We start from the raw sequence: 18876 nt of genomic DNA, 5'->3' as shown, positions 1-18876 counted from the left end.
GATGGCTCATAAACTGTAGAAATGAATAGAAGCCAGACCTTTCCTGAGTTCTTACCCACTATTTAGAAATGAACATTTGTCACTCTGGAAATGCAAAAAAACACAAGAGGAATTCACTGTTCCCAGAGAGTTTAGAGATGCAGAGAAGAATCAGGACCAGCATATGAAAAAGAACAGTATGGCATGCCATGTGGTAGCTCAACCACACTGGGAGCTCTTTGGGGGCGGGGGCTCTGTTTCATTCTCTTTTTTTTTTTATATCCCTATTTTCTTGGGCAATGGATGGCTCAGTCACTGTGTGCTAGATGTATAGGTAAAATAAGTGCTAAGGTGTGTGCTACAGACCCGGAGATTAGTAGGGATGCAAGGTCCAGGGAGGTCCACGGGGGTACAAGGGAGAAGGCCAGCTTCATGGAAAACAGACTGGGACCTGGGATGGGATTTAGACAGGTTGAAAAGAGCAAAGACGACAGAAGAAACACATAAACGATGACATGAAGCAGCACAAGCATGGGGTGCTGTGTTGAGACAGGAGGGCCAAGCGCTTAGAGAATTATCCGTGTTCTAGTCGGCATGGCAAAGAGCCAGCCAAGTCATACCTGGCAGGGCCTTCATGTAAGACTGGCCATTATCTGGAAGTGGGTCCACAAGGTCAAAGGAAACAGGTCAAAGGAAACACAGGGTAGGCTGGTCTAGACATACAAGGTAGGGAAGTAAGCTGGAGCGGGCTGGATCGCAGGAAGCAAGGTTCCCCACCCATGGTAGAGGATATGCAAATATAACTTTTGGCAGCTGTGAAAAGCATAAGAGGAGGACAAGTCAGCCATGAAGAATGCGAAGGAGGAGTACCAGGAAGGGTCTTGGAGGAACATGTGCTGGGGCTGCTCACTCTCTCCAGTTGGATTTTCATGCACCGTAGCGGCCTACCTGCTCTTAGGAGACCCTCGGTCAATCTGTGTATTCTGTGGAATGAACTCAGGGAAATCATATTTACTAACTTATAAGTCATGATCCATGGGGTTCAAAAAGCCATAAAATCCTTTTAGTAGGGTTGTCTAGATATATAACAAAATCTCCTATACACATATATAATTTTATATAATTTAATACATTTTCACCTAAATGCTAATATAATTTTATATAAATTTATACAAGTAATTTTATCCTGGGCTGAAGAGCTAAGTCTAAAAATGGAAGAATGTAACAGATGGCTCTATCTCGAGGCTATTGGTTCCATCCTTACCCTTCCCACCCAATTGTTCCAAAAGAATGATGAAATTGTATCAGTCAGTTCTGCTCTGTCAGTATATATTTAATCCATGTGTCCCAGCCAGGAAGAAAATCGTTACTTGGTAATGACCTCCACGTGGGCCTCAGGAACCCTGAGATTTTTCACCAAGAAGCCCGGAGTGGTGATGTGGGGCGATCTCTGCCTCTGACTCATGGGACTGAACAGCTCATCACTGCCCACACTCTGTGCTCTAGAACCCCCATGGCTGTGGGATGTTAAAAAACGTTGTGAGCAAAAGGATTTTCTGGTTGTGACAGGGGGTCCCTAAGAACATCCCCAGGGTTGGTGATTTGCTGGGAGAACCCGCAGGACTCAGCAAAGACTCGTACTCACAGCTAGGCTTTATGACAGCGAAAGGATGCAGAACAAGAGCAACAAAGAACAAGACGCACGGGGCGAAACCTGGAGGAGAGCAGGCACAGGCTTCCAAGAGTCCCTCCCGGGAGACACACAGGATGCATTTAATTCCTCCAGCAATGAGTTGTGAGAGCATTGTGTGAAATGTTGTCTACCAGGGAAGCTCACGAGGACTCGCTGCCCAGGATTCGTACTGGAGGCTGTTGACACGCACATCCTCTGCCTTGCATGTACCCTAACTCGACTCCCAGAAGGACAACAGGTGTTTAGCATCACTGAGACTGTTCATACAGGCAGTCTAGGCACACAGGCCATTCTGATCAGGGAGTGCTGGGAACACTCCTGAAATCCAAGTTTCCGGACACCAGCAAGAGCCAACCTTGCAAGTAGGAAAAGAGACTAGGGCCTGCTTCATGAACTTTTTCCTACATGATGGTCTAGTAAGTCCAGGGAACCCTGTATGCCTTGGCTACCTTTTGAAAATAAATAATGCACATTAGTATACTAAAGGATCTGAGAAGTACGGCAGTATAAAAGACTTTTTTTTTTTAAAGACTTTATTTGACAGAGATAGAACAAGCAGGGGGAGTGGCAGAGGGAGAGGGAGAGGGAGAAGCCGGCTCCCCGCTGAGCAGGGAGCTCGACATGGGGCTTGATCCCAGGACCCTGGGATTATGATCTGAGCCAAAGGCAGACGCTTAACTGACTGAGCCACCCAGGTGCTCCTAAAAGGCTTTTTTTAAACCAACATTTGTCAAACCTTTTTGATCATTATACTTTTTTTTAATGGAAAACTTATTACATCCTCTGGACACTAGCATTCTACAGAATACAGTTTGGGAAATCCTGGCCTAAGTGTACAGACTTATATCACTTCTGTGGCCTCAGCTTTTGCCCTTTATTAAACACACAAATACCAAGAGCTAACACAGAAATTGCTCTCACTGTGTGTTAGCAGCTTTTTAGGTAATAATTCATTTGACTGAATAAGAGGCTGGACAAGGTAGCCTGTGAGCCTGGAGAAACAGCACAGGAGGGGTTACGGGTGCAAACCCTGACCTAGAGAGCTGTGCCCCTTTCCTGGCTTTGACAGTCATCGGCTGCACGACCACTTTCTCAACCTTGGTGTGTCGGCTTCCTCATCTGTGAAGAGAGAAGAGTGCTTCATACCCAGGAGGAGCTCCAAATGTGCTTGTTGATTTTTTTTTCTTTATAACATGAGAAGTTTCGATCCTTTGCTCTATGCCATGAGTCATGGCAGGCACAGCAACGGACTCAAAGGGCTTCAGAGATGCCAGCATGGGGTGTCAGGTGAGCGCAGCCTGGGGGACCCAAAGGGGTCCCAGGTGGAGCTTGCTCCAGGTCCCAGGAAGGTGTAACACCCAGGCCAGTCAAAACCAGGGCCACTCCAGGGAGTAAATGCAGACTGTCACAGGCCAAGAGGCACTAGGGATTTCCTGGGAGTCTAGGACTCAGGCCAGCAACAGAAGCAATATGCTTCTGTCAATAGAGCAAGACTCTAAACAAACTTTGATTAAACCTGACAATTTGATCCACAGGCTTGAAGAAAGGCACCTCGCAAGAAAATCCCCTCCGATTCAAGGCTCAAACAGATCTACATGATAGAAAAGAATAGGGAAAGATGCCAAATCGAAAAATGACAAATTGCCACCAGGAAAAAGCCAGTTTTTAATATGCCTCAACAATGCTTCTTTATCCCTTCTCATGCTATCTCCAGTTAAGGAATGTTCCATGTAACTGAACAATCCTTCACCGAGATGTATGAAGAGTCAGCAGTGTCATCCTGGAAAACGAAGGACAGTGATATATTCTGTAGTGTGCAGGTCCAGGGTGCAAAAAGTGGGGGGAGGTGGGCCAAGACCCCTCAGTGTGCTAGGCTGTGTGAAAAGATTCACTCGATAGGAAGAATTTCTTAAGGGCTTGGTGAAGAAATTAGTCTGATATCTCCTTGAGACAATCCTAGGCTTGTCATGTCCATAATGGTTCTCAAAGATGATTCCTTGTGGCCATTTTCCATTTTCATCTCTTTTCTGAAGTTAGGATCTAGAATATTCCATACACTCTCATAGCGCCATGCCTCTCTATCCTAAACCAACACTGAGCTGGGTGCTTGGCACATGCGTAGGCTCAATAAATTTGGGTTGAATAAACAAAGGTCTTGGCTCACAGATCCTTCCACTTTAAATGTCCAACATTTGCTTCCCCACCTGGCAGCATCTGATACATCAAAGCCTGTTTCCTCTCTGAATCCTCCCTGACTCCCGGCAGGCAGTACCAATTCTCACAGGGCATCGTACTTTGTGGATAGTAGTATGAGCTACCATCGTAAGAGCTCTTACTTTGTTCCTGCTACTGCTCTAGGACCTTTTGCGAATCAACTCTTATACTCCACATAATACCCACAAAGAAGTTCTTTTTAGCCCCTTCATTTTCACAGGTGCAGGACAGTGAAGCCCAGTGAGAAAAAGAACTTGCCCATGGTTCCATAGCTAGGAAACGGAAGATGCCTCCTGTCTAGATGTCTCAATCACAGTATTTACCACATCACGTTGTGGCTTGTCATGGTCTCACCATTCACTGGTCCACATCAGTGCTAGCCTGGGAGCTATCTGTGACAGGACAGGGGTGTTCCTCACACCATTCCTCAAATAATCAATAGAACAGATTGAGCAACCCATGACAACGCAACTCAAACACTGAATAAATGAAACCAAGGCTCTTATAGTCAGACAGATCTGGCTTGAGCTCCAGCCTCTTCAAACCCTAACCTTGTGACCTCGGCCATATTATTTTAGTCTTTCAGAGTATCGGTTTCCCCTCCATAAAATGGAAATTACAGAACCTACTTCATGGTATTTGTTGTAAGAATTAAACGAGTTAAAGAACATGAAGTGCATACTCCAGTGCCTCATACAAAGTTTATCTAATACTAACACTCGCTGAAAGGTTCGTTTGATAACCATACTGCCTAAGATTTGCCTGAGGCTTAGTGGGTGTTCTATAAATGTCTATCAGATGGACGAATACCTATCTGTCTCAATTTGGGGATCCAATGCAGTAGGATGCACACAGAACAGCTAATTGTATTTTGGTTGCCATAAAACAGATTTTTTTTTCTTTCCAGGATGCAAGCTTCATAAAATATGTGTGCATTGCTGTCTAGACACAGCATAGTAGATTCTTCAATGTCGCACCAAAGCGGCCATCTTCCCTCAAGCAAACCTGCCTGCCTCCCGTGGGCTAGTTTTACTTGCCTGGTGTCGTTACTAGTTCTGATACTTCACTTCAGTTCCTTTGATCATATCCCATCATTTCCCTGACATCACTCTGCAACAATCCCTTAAGTTGAAAACACAAAACTGCTCTTTCTTGCTGTGTAGGAAAGAAGTCTTGAAAACTCACTTTTTCCACAGCCCCATCTTTATGAACTAGATGCTGCTTCTTCTAAATATTAATGCATACTTGTTAATCCGGTAAATTTATCTCTGTCATTCAGTACAATGAAGGCGTCAAGTACATGATAACCGAGATCCACACCCTTCTGGGTGCCTGACTGCTTCACAGTGGCCACAGGGGCTGTCTCTGGGCAGCACCACCCCCTGCTGCTGCTTGTTGCTGACTGTCTCGAAGCTGGGCCAATCAGGGTTCCTATGGCCAGGGATTATGGGCTTGGGATGAGGAGGGGCAGAAAATAATTGGGAGCAGAAAGATGACAGATTGAGAGAGCACTCGAGGGCATTCTGAGCTCTCTAGCCATAGTCAGTAAACTCGAGAGGGGTAAGAAATCACCCACCATTCTGTGATTTGAGTCACAGAGATATTGTGCTATAGAGGATGAAGCAGAGAAAGAGAGCAGTCTGTTGTCTGGATTCTTGCTGGCTTTCACAGTTCTCCTTCTTCCTGAGCTGTTGCTGCTTCTTTGCTCTGAAGTCCTGTCAAAGACTTCTGTCTGGGTATTATGAATACCCCACCAAGCCCCATCGTTTGGCAGAAGCCACCTCCAGATTTCCGTTCCTTGCAACCGCAAGAATCTCAACTTAGTCAACACAAAACTATGATTACAATTACGGTTATCAACAATAATCCTTGCAAGCATTTAACACCGTGCACATTTACTAACTGTTTATTATTAGTAGTATCTGCTACAAGCAAGTGCTAGAATAATGCTGCGGAAGCAGCCATCCAAGAACTAGTAAGTGGGTAGCAGCTGGAGGTTAAAAAGCAAGCCATGGAGAGGGAGTGGATTTACAGAAATGATAACCAGTATGAGAAGTCATCAAATCACTGGCGACAATTCTGCTTACAAGAGTCCATCAGGGTTGGATGATTGTAGATCAGTAAGACAGTGGAAGGAAATGTTTTTCTATCAGGAAAGAATGAAACAATGAAACAGATGGATTGCTGTTTTTAAGATGAAAATTACAAGAGCACAAAAAACTAGCTATGCTTAGGTGGTTCCGAAAAAAAGCCTGGCCACTGTCACCATGGTTCCTAAGAAATAATGCTTCCATCTTACAGATGTCAATAAAGCATTACTCGACTGTCAATTCAATAACGGAAGTGCCACCAAAGATTCATATTTAACAAAACCAAATGTAATAGATAATGAGGAAAGGTGGTTGGTGGGGATCTGAATTAACTAACCATGTTTGATTGAAGAAATGAATGAATAGAAAGATCAATAGGAAATCAGGCCATTCTCTAAGACCTAGGAGTTTCTCGGTGGAATATTTTAGAAGAGCATTTTATTGACTCATCCCAGTTTTTAATGCACTAAGAAATGCTCAGGTGCCTGTCATTCCTGCAGAAAGGGGTACACGATGAAGCTTCAGCTAACTGAATGACAGATAAAAAGGAACTTAGTCACATATCTCTCTCTACTGAGTACAGCCCTCCAGATCTACCCTGCAAATTGATCAAGAACAACAGAAACATTGTTCCAGATCAGAAATAGACAGTAATTATGTTGCTTTATAAAGTCTGGAAAGCCCAGGAGGATGCAAAGAAAAAAAAAAAAAAAAACCAAACCACCATGAAGAGATACCACTGCTAAAATTTGGGTGCATTTCTTTCCAGTTTTCTTTTTTTTCCTCCTGTGAGTGTGAATAATATGCGCTTATATTTTACTGTATAGACACTATTTAAAAATAACATTTGGGGGGCACCTGGCTAGCTCACGCGGTGGAACGTGCGACTTTTCATCTCAGGGTTATGAGTTGGAGCCCCATGGTGGGTGTAGAGATTACTTAAAAAAAACAAATAAATGAAATCCAAAAAAAAAAAAAAATTGGATCTTCCTGTATATGCTCTTTTTATATTCTTTTCACTTAATATCTAGTGAAGATTTTCTTTTTTTTTCTTTTATTTTAGTGAAGATTTTCTCTTGCCATTGCATATAATTTCAATGTTGCACGCTTCAATTGTACAATTTTGTCATAATTTAACCAACATATTCGATATTTATATGGTTTCCATTTTACTATTAGCTACTGACTAAATGTTTGTGCCTTCCTAAAATTCATATGCTGAAGCCCTAATCCCCAGTGTGATGGTACTGGGGGAGGGGACCTTTGGGAGGTAATTAGGTTCTGAGGGTGGAGCCCTCAGGAATGAGATTAGAGTCCTTACGAGATGAGATGCAAGAGAGCTTGCCTCTCTCTCTCTGTCCACCCTGTGAGGACACAGGATAATCATCTACAAACCAGGAAGAGAGTCCTCACCAGAACAGAATCAAAGCAGGCACTTTGATCTTAGACTTCCCAGTACCCAGAACTGTGAGAAATAAATCTGTGTTGTTTAAGCCACCCAGTCTGTGGTGTTTTTGTTGTAGCAGCCCAAACTAAGACACTATTCTTTCAACATCAAAAAAGCTGTTCATTCACACTTCCTTTCCCTGCCTTTTCCCCACAATCCATTCTCGCCTTTTCTGTCCTTCTCTGCCATGGGAGGCTGACCCCCGAGGATTGTTATTACCTGCGATCCCCTGCCCTCTAGTCTCTGGTTGTGTTTAGCTAGTGAGAGGCACCGGTGGGAGGCAGCAGGCAGGAGGTTTGTTCTTCCCTTCCTTCCCTGCTTGGACCGGGTGCTTGTGGCAAGGGCTGCACCTCTCCACAAGGTTCTCTGGTCAGCGGACCCTCTTCCACGGCTCCAGCTCTCTGGCCCCTCCGGCTTCTGCTGTTGCTAGTCCCTCGGTGACTCAACCCTTGTAGGTTCCTTTAACCTCTGCTATATCAATGCTTTCTTGAATTATCTTTAGATTGCTGTCTCACAGGTATGGAAAGTTTCAACGACCAACTTGTACATTACATGCTATAACTCCGTGGAGATTACTCATTTATAAAAAGTATAACAAAATCAACACTATGTAACCCATTCCAAATAATGGGAGGCTTACCACAGGCACAAATACTCATACAAACTTATAAAGTAGAGGAATGGTCTAGATTCTAGAAACTTCTTTCCTGACATTTTCAGAAAGTCTTTCTCATCATATTTCCTTCAATTCCCTTGCCTGTGTAATGTTCGCAAACCACATGCTTTCCCCTTCCTTGCAGCCTTTGCTCATGCTGTTACTCTCGATGGAGCATCCTTCACTTTCCTCCCTACTTATAAGCTCTGCCGGAAGCCCTATTTCCTTCCTGAATTTTTGGAGCCCACAACCATCTCTCCTCAGAATTGCTGGAGCTGGGAGTCACAAATGGCTACTTCAATTTAAGTCAATTAAAATTAAATTGTAAATTCAGTTCCTTGGTCACACTACCCACATTTCAAGTACTCAACAGCCACATGCGGCTGGTGGCTACTGGACTGAACAGTGCAGATTGAGATCATTTCCATTTCAGAAACGTCTATTCGACAGCATTGTTCTAGGGCACTTAATTATGTAGGATTCCAAAGAGTATTAAATCATAAATCTCTGGTATTGTTATCTAGTCGTAGAGTCAAGAATAATAAGGACTAACAAGGAAGAGTCTGCCTTCTTCATTCTGAGTCCCAGTAGTGCTGGGCACATAACAGATACTTAGTGAAGTTGCTGACTTGGGTAATGACCGTAACTATTTCTCAGTAGAACACTAAAACACAAGGAAGTATATTAATAATTGAAGCATGGTATAACAAGGGTATCACTGGACAACTTACAGGTAGTGGTGGTAGGGATTCTTCTAGTCCCATAAAAACACAGGCATCCTAGACAATGTCCTCTATGCATGCACAAAGAACCCATCTACAATATTAGGGATGATTCTTCAACAAGCTACATAGTCTGATCAAATGAAGTCATCAAAAGGACCCAAATGCACAGCTATAGATAGAAGCTTCTATACCATCCTCTAGGTTTGTTCACAGACAATGAATAATTGTCTTTAGATATTGGTAACTTTTGACTGTGATTCTGGTTGGCAAACTGGCCTCTGTCAAAAGCAATTTAATGGAAGTGCTAAAGTTATATATCCTACACAATGCCCTCCCTCATTTCTCTGCCTTGAGATGATTGCAGACTTTTAACAAAAATTCAGTGTTTGGCTTATTGGAATAGCCTTATGAAATCCATATTTCAGCCTTACGCTAATCTCTGGCAAGAATGTCCTCTTAGATATGGATCCACTTCCTATCTATCATTTATTGAGATCTGTGCTAATCATCACTTCACAAAAATCTCTTCTAATCCACATAGCAACCCTGAGCTAGGTATCTTTGTTCTAATTTTACAGTGGAGAAAAATTGCTTTTGGAAAGGATAGGTCATTTGCCTAAAGTTGAATAGATAGTGAGGGACAGAGCTGGGGTAACAACTTAGATTTTTCTACAAAGGTCATGCTTTGGGTCACTCTGTCATAGTTACCCTGGATATGGGCAGAGGTGATGCTGCAAATAGGGAGCCTGGCCCAGGGCAGGGCATGGAGACACATCACAACACCATTTTTGTGATTGCTCTCCTTGGGACAGCTTCTTGTCCCTCCCAAGGCCTTTTCTGATGTTCATTTGAACAAACCATCAGAAGACACTCAGGAAGTGCACAAAAGCTGCTGGGTAGCTCAGGGAAGGAAGCAAACACAGGGCACTCACTTGGAACTTGCCCCTCTAGCTCTCCTATTTGACATTAAACAAGACCTGCTGCGAATATAAGTCAGGAAGGCTTAGTGGCCAAGCAACTGCACCAGCCCCACGGCATCTCTGACACGCATTTGGACAATTCCTCAATTAACTGTTTAGGACAGATCCCTCATGAGACCGTCATACCCAGACATCTAACTGCTTTCGTCAATGATTCAAAGGACCGCAGACATAACCTATCACAGACTGCCCTCTTCATTCTTCTGCCTCCCCCTCCCCCTTCCAGGTTCCTCCCGAGCACAGACTGTTCCGCCCTGTAGCAGCTCAGACCAGGAATCCTGACTTGCTCTTGGTTCTCCCTCTCCTGGCCACATCTAATCCGTCAGCACACTCTGTGGCTCCTACCAGCAAACAGATCTGGCCCCGTTTAGCTCCGTGGCCACCACCCTAGTTCTGACCATCACCTGTTCTCAGCTGGATTCCGGCAAAAGTCACTGGCGGGCCTCCCTGGTTCCATCTCTGCCCTTGTCCAATCCATTCTCCAAACAGCAGCCAACATGATCTTTTTAAAAACATAAAGACGATCTCCTCACTTCTCTGCTTAAAATCCTCTAATGGCCTCTCATCACGCTTCTTGAGACCCTAGTTCCAAACCCTTCATGTGACTTTGAGGCTCTATGGATCTGTCCCTTGCTGTATCCAGGCCGCAGGACTCTCTGGAGCTCTGGGGTCCCACCCGCAATCTTTGTTTAGTTCTTGGATAACACTAAACTATTTTGTGCCTCAGAGCTTAGCACATACTTTTCCACCTGCCTGCTTGCTCTTCCTCTCCTTTCACCTGGGAACCCTCATTTCTTCTTGTTACCATTAAATGTCACTGTTATCCCGCAGTCTAAATTAGAGAATCTCCTTGTATTTTATATTTTTCTTTCACTGCCCTTAACACAATTTTGTGGGACACACACACACACACACGCACACGCACGCACACCCCTCATTTCCTGGGTAGAACTCTAGAAAAGGATGTGCTAACTGAACGATGTAAGCTGGTGTCTAGGACCATGTGCTTTGGAGGACACCGGGGCTCAAATCCTCACTCCATCACTTCTCAGACTGGGTGATCCGGTTCAAAAGTCACTTCAAGTCTCTGTGCACCAGTTTTTTGATCTAATAGGGACACTAACAGCTCTGGTCTCATAGGCTGTTATAAGGATAAAATGGCGGTTCAAACAGGGGGTTTAGGACACTGCTGATATGTAATCAGCATATGCTAAGTGACAGTGATTACTGTTGTTCTTGCTCCCTGGCCTCATGTGGGACCAAGTACCCTGGGTCTCAGAACCCATTCTGATAAGATTTGGGTAAAAGTCTAAATTTTTGGAATAATCATTGGACTGAAGGCTCCTTGAAGGCAGAGGCTGTCTGGAGTCTAGTCTAGTAGCTAGCATATAATAAATGTCCAATAAATGTTTATCCAAATAGTCCATAAGCTGCCCTTCGAGGGTCTGGAAAGCGCTGCCATCCTATCTCTGAAGATACCCATTACCTGGGCAGTGGGGTTTTGGCCACAGTCAATATGCTCAACTCCCCTATCAAGGGACAAAGAAGTCAACTCTTTTTCAACCCGTTCTTTCTAAGCCCAGGGCTTGAATAGGATAGGTTCCCTGGAATCTAAGTAATATTTATTTCAATTATCTTTACTGTCACAGCACTTAGAAGCTACCGGGAGCTATTTTAAGGATGAAGAAACTCAAGTACTGGCATTTCCTAACCCCAGTGCCGGGTCAACCCAGGAGACTGAGTCCCAGTACAACTGCTTCTCCCCACAGAAACTGCTAAGCCATCATAATTTTAGCTTTTATTATGACACAGAGGAGAAAACGCAAGGATGACTTATTTAAAGATTAAAATTGTGCCTGTTTTATGGAATAACTCTTTAAGCTGTTGGAAACTCAACTTCCAAGCCCTTTGAACTCAGTTTTGCCTCCAGATTATTTAAGGCAACAAACATACAGACAACCCCCTGTCACCACAAAACAGATGGAGTTAAAAACCTGCTTGTATCACAAGAGAGACAAGAGCAATGTGTATATGAGGGGCCCGGTTTTTTATACAGTTTATTTCATTTTTTAAAAGATTTATTTATTTATTATTTGAGAGAGAGAGAGAGAGACAGAGAGTATGTGAGAGCAGAGGGAGGGGCAGAGGGAGAGAGAGAGAGAATCTCAAGTAGACTCCCACTGAGTGCGGAGCCCCATGCGGGGCTCGATCTCACGCCCCTGAGATCATGACCTGAGCCAAAACCAAGAGTCGAACACTTAACCACCTGAGCCACCCAGGCTCCCCAGGACCCAGTGTTTGGGCACAGTACCTCAGAGATGCTCTTCATACCTACAGGGATTCTGCCACACAGTGGGTGATTAAGGAGTTGGTATCTGTGGCTGTGCGATCACCAGAAAGTCTAAATCAAAGCCTCCTCGTGCTAGGTGGGCATCAGCGCCCATTTCCACCCTTCCAATAAGGTAGAGAATTGCTTTAACTGCCCTTGTTTTTTCCTGAAAAGAATTCAAGGTAACATTTACACCTTTCAGTATGTGTTCTGGAAAAGTGGGGTAGAAAGCCTGAGCGCCAGTGTGTCAGCCTTCTCGAAGTGGAACACAATTTGCTCGTGCCACAAAGACTTTGGCAGCTAGCCCATTTGTCAGTTTCAAGGATTACACTGTTTAGCATGAAGTCCCAATACCCAGCCTGGCACACAGTAGGTACTCAAAAGTTGTTGAATGGGTGAATACGTATGATTATTCCATTTTAACATGCTATTACAATGTTAGATATGTAGACCACAGTCAATAAGTAATGCTTTAAAAAATAGGAAGGGAAAGATTAGGTAGCATTTAAACCTTGCACCCCCAATTAGCATTTTGAAAAGGCAAACAAAGTCACACAGATGGTTCAAGGATGGTCTTTGATACTTTCTTAAAGTCTGAAGGGACTGGGGTGCTGGGTAGTCCTCACTACCCTGCTCTAGCATACACATATCCTCAAATACGTACCCCTACATGCACCTAGATAATGTCTGCACAAGAAAACAACCATTTGCACATTTGTTAATCACGGCTTTGTTTATACAGTGCTTCTACTTGGAGGAGTAAACATTCGTGAGCCTTTTAAACTGCTGAAAGAGACATTTTTCAGTTCACTATGTGAACAAATGTGATGAGCCCAAGTCCCTACTAAGAAATTCAAGCCTGGAGAACTGGATAAATAAATAGAAATGAATTCATTTGACTGAGTGACATTTTCATTTAATTAAAGCAGAAAATCAGCTCTAAAACAAATGATTATCCCTGACAAAGAAGCAGAAACTGGTCCTTAATTAATAAATTTCGAATAGATCTTCTGCGGGCTGAGCAGTCTTTAGTGGAGAAGTACACTGGGGAGAAAAAAAGAGGAAAGTAGAGAGAGAGAACCCGGAAGATAAAGCACGTTTAAACTTTTAGAAATAGAAAGGATATTAGAGACCATTTATTTATGCTCGAATACATGTGAAATCCTGCTAGACCAAAAGTATTATTACAGTAAAACTCTTTGTATAACAAAACAAATATTCAAGTCGCAGGAGAGGATCAATTTTTTTTTTTTTTAAGTAAATACAAATCTAGGTCAATGAAATTTGTTCTGTTACTCTTTCATCTCTTCCTCCTTTCCATGGCATGATCAAATGACAAAAGAAAATTCAAATTTCCTGATACTTAGAAGGATAAATATCCACATATATATAGTTTACAGTGAACATGAACCATCACAACCAACCAATGTGATAGAAATGGGATGAACCAAAACATTTACTCAAATACTTCTCATATATTTTCAGAATCCCCATATACTACCTTCATCAATGTTCAAAGTTTAATAGTTTTCAGTGCTAAACACCTGTGTTGTTTCTCCGGTATAATGTGGAAAGAGTGAACCCTCAGATGTATACATCAAAGCCACATTACCTCTTACATAGCAGACACTTGAAACCTTTCAGGTCACCATTAATAATTTTCTGTGCATTCATTTATGTCGAATCAGTTTCAATTAAATAAATTAAAATGGCAACTAGCAAAATTTCACGTCATTGATCGAACGAGATTCAGACTACTCAGGGTATTCGGGGGCATCTCTGCTTCATTATGTCGTCAAGTTGGGAGAGAAATTTCTTAGTGTCTCAATATCTCGGGTATGCAGGAGGGACTTAGCAAAACCACACACCTACCACTCCTAGCAGCCCAGAATAATGGAAAATGGAGGATGGAGAGTGAAAACCACGTGTGAGAAGCAAGATATTAAAAGAAACCTTTTATGTAAATAGTCTCAAGCATTAATTTTTTTTTAGAGAGAAAGAGAAAGAGCACATGCAAGTGGTGGAAGGGGAGAGTGGTAGAGGAAGAGGAAGAGAGAGAGAATCTTAAGCAGCCTCCACGTCCAGCAGGGACCCTGATGTAGGGCTCCATCTCACAACCCTTAGATCATGACCTGAGCCGAAATCAAGAGTTGGACTTTTGGGGCACCTGGGTGGCTCAGAAGTTAAGCATCTGCCTTCAGTTCAGGTCATGATCCCAGGGTCCTGGGATCGAGCCCCGTATTGGGCTCCCTGCTCCGCGGGAAGCCTGCTTCTCCCTCTCCCACTCCCCCTGCTTGTGTTCCCTCTCTCTCCGTGTCTCTCTCTGTCAAATAAATAAATAAATAAATAAAATCTTAAAAAAAAAAAAAGAGTTGGACTTTCAACTGACTGAGCTACCCAGGCAGCCCTTCAAGCATTAATTTTTTTTTTTTAAAGATTTTATTTATTTATTTGAGAGAGAGAGAATGAGAGAGAGTGAGTACATGAGAGGGGGGAGGGTCAGAGGGAGAAGCAGACTCCCTGCTGAGCAGGGAGCCCGATGCGGGACTCGATCCAGGGACTCCAGGATCATGACCTGAGCCGAAGGCAGTCGCTTAACCAACTGAGCCACCCAGGCGCCCAAGCATTAATTTTTTTTAATTTAATTTTATTATGTTAGTCACCATACAATATTGTAAGCATTAATTTTTAAAAGTACATTGGTGTCTTACCATTTACATCAACATGGATGGAACTGGAGGGTATAATGCTGAATGAAATAAGTCAATCAGAGAAAGACAATTATATGGTTTCACTCATGTGAGGAATATAAGAAATAGTACAGAGGATCATAGGGGAAGGGAGGGAAAATGGAATGGGAAGAAATCAGAGAGGGAGACAAACCATAAGAGACTCTTAATTCTAGGAAACAAACTGAGGGGAGAGGGGGGCTGGGGTAATTGGGGGGATGGGCATTAGGAGGGCACGTGATGTGATGAGCATTGGGTGTGATATGCAACTGATGAATCACTGAACTCTACCTCTGAAACTAATGATGTACTATATGTTGGCTAACTGAATTAAACAAAGTGCATTAGCATCAGAGTTTTTTATACAAAAGAAGAAAATGTATCTTTGAAAGAAGAGAGACTTAACAGCAGGCAAGTAGGTCACCAGGAAAGAGCACTGGTTTTGGAGACAACTAGTTACTTGCCCACCATGATAGTTTTGTGTGTCCACTTGACCAGTCCACGGGGTACCCATATATTTGGTCAAACATTATTTTGAGTGTGTCTGTGATGGTGTTTTTGGATGAGATTAACATTTGAGTGGGTAGCCAGAGTAAAAGCAGATTGCTGTCTCCAATATGGGTGGGCCTTACACAATCAGTTGAAGGCCTGAAAAGAACAAAAAGGCTGACCCTCCTTCAAATTAAAGGGGATCATTTCTGCCTGTTTCGAGCGAGGGCATTGGTTTTTCCCTGCCTTAGGACTTGAACTGAAACACTGGCTCTTCTTGGGTTTTTGGCCTGCTGGTTTTCAAACTAGACCGCCACTGGTTCCCCCGTGTCTTCAGCTTGCTGACAACAGATCCTGGGACTTCTCAGCCTCCATAATTGTGAAAGCCAATTCCTCACAGTAAGTCTCTCTCTCTCTGCATATATATTATAATTAAACATTAAGTACCTATCCCCTAATGGTTCTGTGTCTCTGGAGAACCCTGACTAATAGTCTCACTTTTCCACTGTGACCCTGAATGAGCAGTTCAGCTCTCTGGGCCAAGTTTCTTCATCTATAGAATGGGGCTCATGTTATCCATCTTGCAAAATTATTGTGGGGGCTAAATATAGAATTCAAAATGCCAAATGTGCAAATAGGTGCACAATCAATCTTAGCTCCAGACTTCCCTTTCGTAATAAACTGAAGATTTGGTAACTTGTGCCTTTGTATGAAAATAAATGCAGCATCTAATGCCGATGTTAAGATATTAATGATTTTGAAACAGCTGCCAAACTTTACAAAACCTTGATGGTTTCAAATATGAATCCCAAACTGCTCCTTGTAGAGCTGAAGCAACCACTTTCCTTTCTCTTCTTCCCCCTTCTATCTTTAGAGGAGGTCCTACCATGACAGCCTCGCCTTTCCCCTGCCTGGCACAGGAAATGGTGGAGTCTTGGTGCGAAGTACCTTCTTTATTGTCCTAGGGGACTGCCCAAGAGAACCTATTTCATTCTGCCTGGGGAAACTGGGGAGATAGGATTTCAGTGGCAGTCACCTGGGAACTATGGGGGGGTGGGCCTCTTTCTTGGACCTGAGGGCGTCACCTGCAAGGTAAGGTGAGAGTATAGGACGGGCTCCACTCCAATTTGGTCTTTAATATGAGATATTCTCATTCACCCCAAGTGAGCCCTACTCAGGCTGTGAAGGGGCAGAGTGCCTGGTACACTGTGCATGTGGGGTCTGTAGAGTGTTGGGCAGCACTACTCACACTTTCATCTGTATAAGCATCACGTCGGGGGGAAACTGTGGAAAATACAAATGCCTGGGCTGGAAAGCCTAATTCCACAGGTCCAGGAATCTAGAGTTGTGAAGAAGCATGAAGAAAATTCTGCTGCAGAGAGCATGGATTTGGGGGAGGAGAATGTGGTACAGAGATGTGAAAGATGATCCTTTACAATCCTCTTCTTCACTGTTGCTCACTCTTTTATCATGGGTTGCCTCATTGCCTTGTCTCTTGAGTTGACTTCTCTCCAGTCCCACTGGCCACCACCCTCCTTTAGGCTGTCCTCATCTCCTGCACAGATTAATGCAAGAGCTTCCTCACTGGAGTCTGGCCTCTTGTCTTGTCCTTCTTCAGTGTATCTGCTCTTATTTTGTTATACAAAGCTGATCAGGAGGGTCTCCGGTTCAAACCCTTTAGTGGTCCCCCACTGTCTCCAAATTCCTTAGGAGAGCAAACACAGAAGGTTTCACTTCACACTCCCTTACCCTTTCCCATCTTACTTCCACCGTCTCCCCTCCTGCTCACTCTCTCCACCTTCTAACCAAATGAGCATTCCTCTGGCCTTCCACATGTTCCTGGGATGCACCAAGCTCCTTCTTCAATGTTGGCCACAGAACAGGCTGTTCTCTCCAACTGGGACATTTTCTTTCCATAGTACCCAAGCCCCACCTGTCCTACTCCTCTGCTACAGCTCCTGAGGGAGATTTTCCTGATCACTCAGAGTCAGGGAAGTCCTGTTGCTTACTCACTCCCAAAGTATCATTAACATCTCCTTTCAGATCATTCACTGTGTTACAAAGATTATTTGTTTGGAAGTGTCTTCCCCATGGTAATGTGAAATCCGTGTATCTGAGAACCATGTCTCTCTTACTGAATTTCACCAACACCCAGTAAAGGTCAGGGACTCAATAAATACAGATTTTTTTAGTAAATAAAAGTTTTACAGCATGGTATATTTCTCTGAGGCTCTGATCATCTTGACAATTTTATATTTGCTTGATGACTAAATCCAAAATTAACATACCCTAACTAAATATCTGGCTCAGTTTAGAGGTTACTGCCTCTTGGAACCTTTCCTGACATATTCTTTCTGGTTTAGATGCACTTCCTACATGATCCTTGAGTTCTATGATTACCTCTGTTATGTATCTTTCACTTGACTTCGACATCAAGGATTATTATATTCATCCCTGTATTCCTGACACACAGCATCGAGTGCTGGGTACATGACAGGATCTCAGTAAATGTTTTCTGGATGAATTACCGAATGAGCAGCTGTGTAATTGCTACTATATAAAGCGATTAAAAAAGGGATACTAATAACAAAAGTGTTATTTCAGAGAAGGAGAGTTTTGTCTCCTGGCTGGGGCACAAGGTTGGAGCAATCACAGTGTAGACTACGTATGTGATGCCTTCTGGAATTGGCAGGTAGACACATGGATGCAACGAGAATCTTGAATATCTACCCTTTGTAAAATTTTACTCCAGGCATTGAGAATTGGTGGCCCCAGAGAAAAAGGCCACAGAGAAAGTAGGCAAATATATAATATTAGGGACTGAAATTCTAAAGTATACAGATAGTATATTTCTCTGTTTCTTCTTAGAAAAGCCAAAGCAGCTCAGTGCATCCCTGAAAACGGCTTTCATTTTCTCTCATCAGGTCCACATGCCATTGCCCTATTACAACTGCTTTTCTAAATGAGGTCCATAAGAGATTCGAACCAAAATTGCAGGGTCTAGCCTTACCCTGAAGAAAGGAACCCAGTGTCAGTTGTGGAAAACAAACGTCAGTACAATATCAGTCATTCAAGGTCCTTCAAATTCACAGTCAAACCACAAGGTAAAATAAGAATGTAATCACATGGCCATCTTGAATTGTCCAAACAAAAGATATCAAATACATTTTTTAATTCCACCTAGAACACTGAAATGCAAGGAGGTGAACAGTAAACAATTCTGAGGTTGGTGATTTCTGCAGAGACAGACACAAAACATTTGGCATCCTTAACAGTTACTTTTCAGCATGGAAAAATGCCATAAAAACACGGAGTTGTGCAGAAGTAGGGACAAGGTTAACTCCTGAAAGAACATGTCCAAATTAAAAGAATGATGTGTGGATACTTCTCCCTTATGCTGGTTAGAGGGACCATCGGGGCAGTTGGAATAGATATTTTTCTACCATGAAGAATGCAGGAGATAAGAAGGGTCCATTTGAAGCCTCACTGCAAATACCTTCTTGAATGACCCAGCCATAATGGACTCCCATAATGAAAATGAAATTG

The 18876-nt window shown here is 43.2% G+C and overlaps 1 protein-coding gene across 6 annotated transcripts in view; it reads right to left on the bottom strand.

Moving 5' to 3' along the window:
• Positions 1–18876, bottom strand: part of SAMD12 (sterile alpha motif domain containing 12) — a 345023-nt gene that overhangs the window by 138867 nt on the left and 187280 nt on the right. The window lies entirely within an intron of this gene.

Source organism: Halichoerus grypus, chromosome 5 (assembly GCF_964656455.1).
Source record: "Halichoerus grypus chromosome 5, mHalGry1.hap1.1, whole genome shotgun sequence".
NCBI classification, from domain to species: domain Eukaryota; kingdom Metazoa; phylum Chordata; class Mammalia; order Carnivora; family Phocidae; genus Halichoerus; species Halichoerus grypus.
The sequence above is the reverse complement of the archived record's forward strand: the minus strand, read 5'-3'. Positions and strand labels throughout refer to the sequence as shown.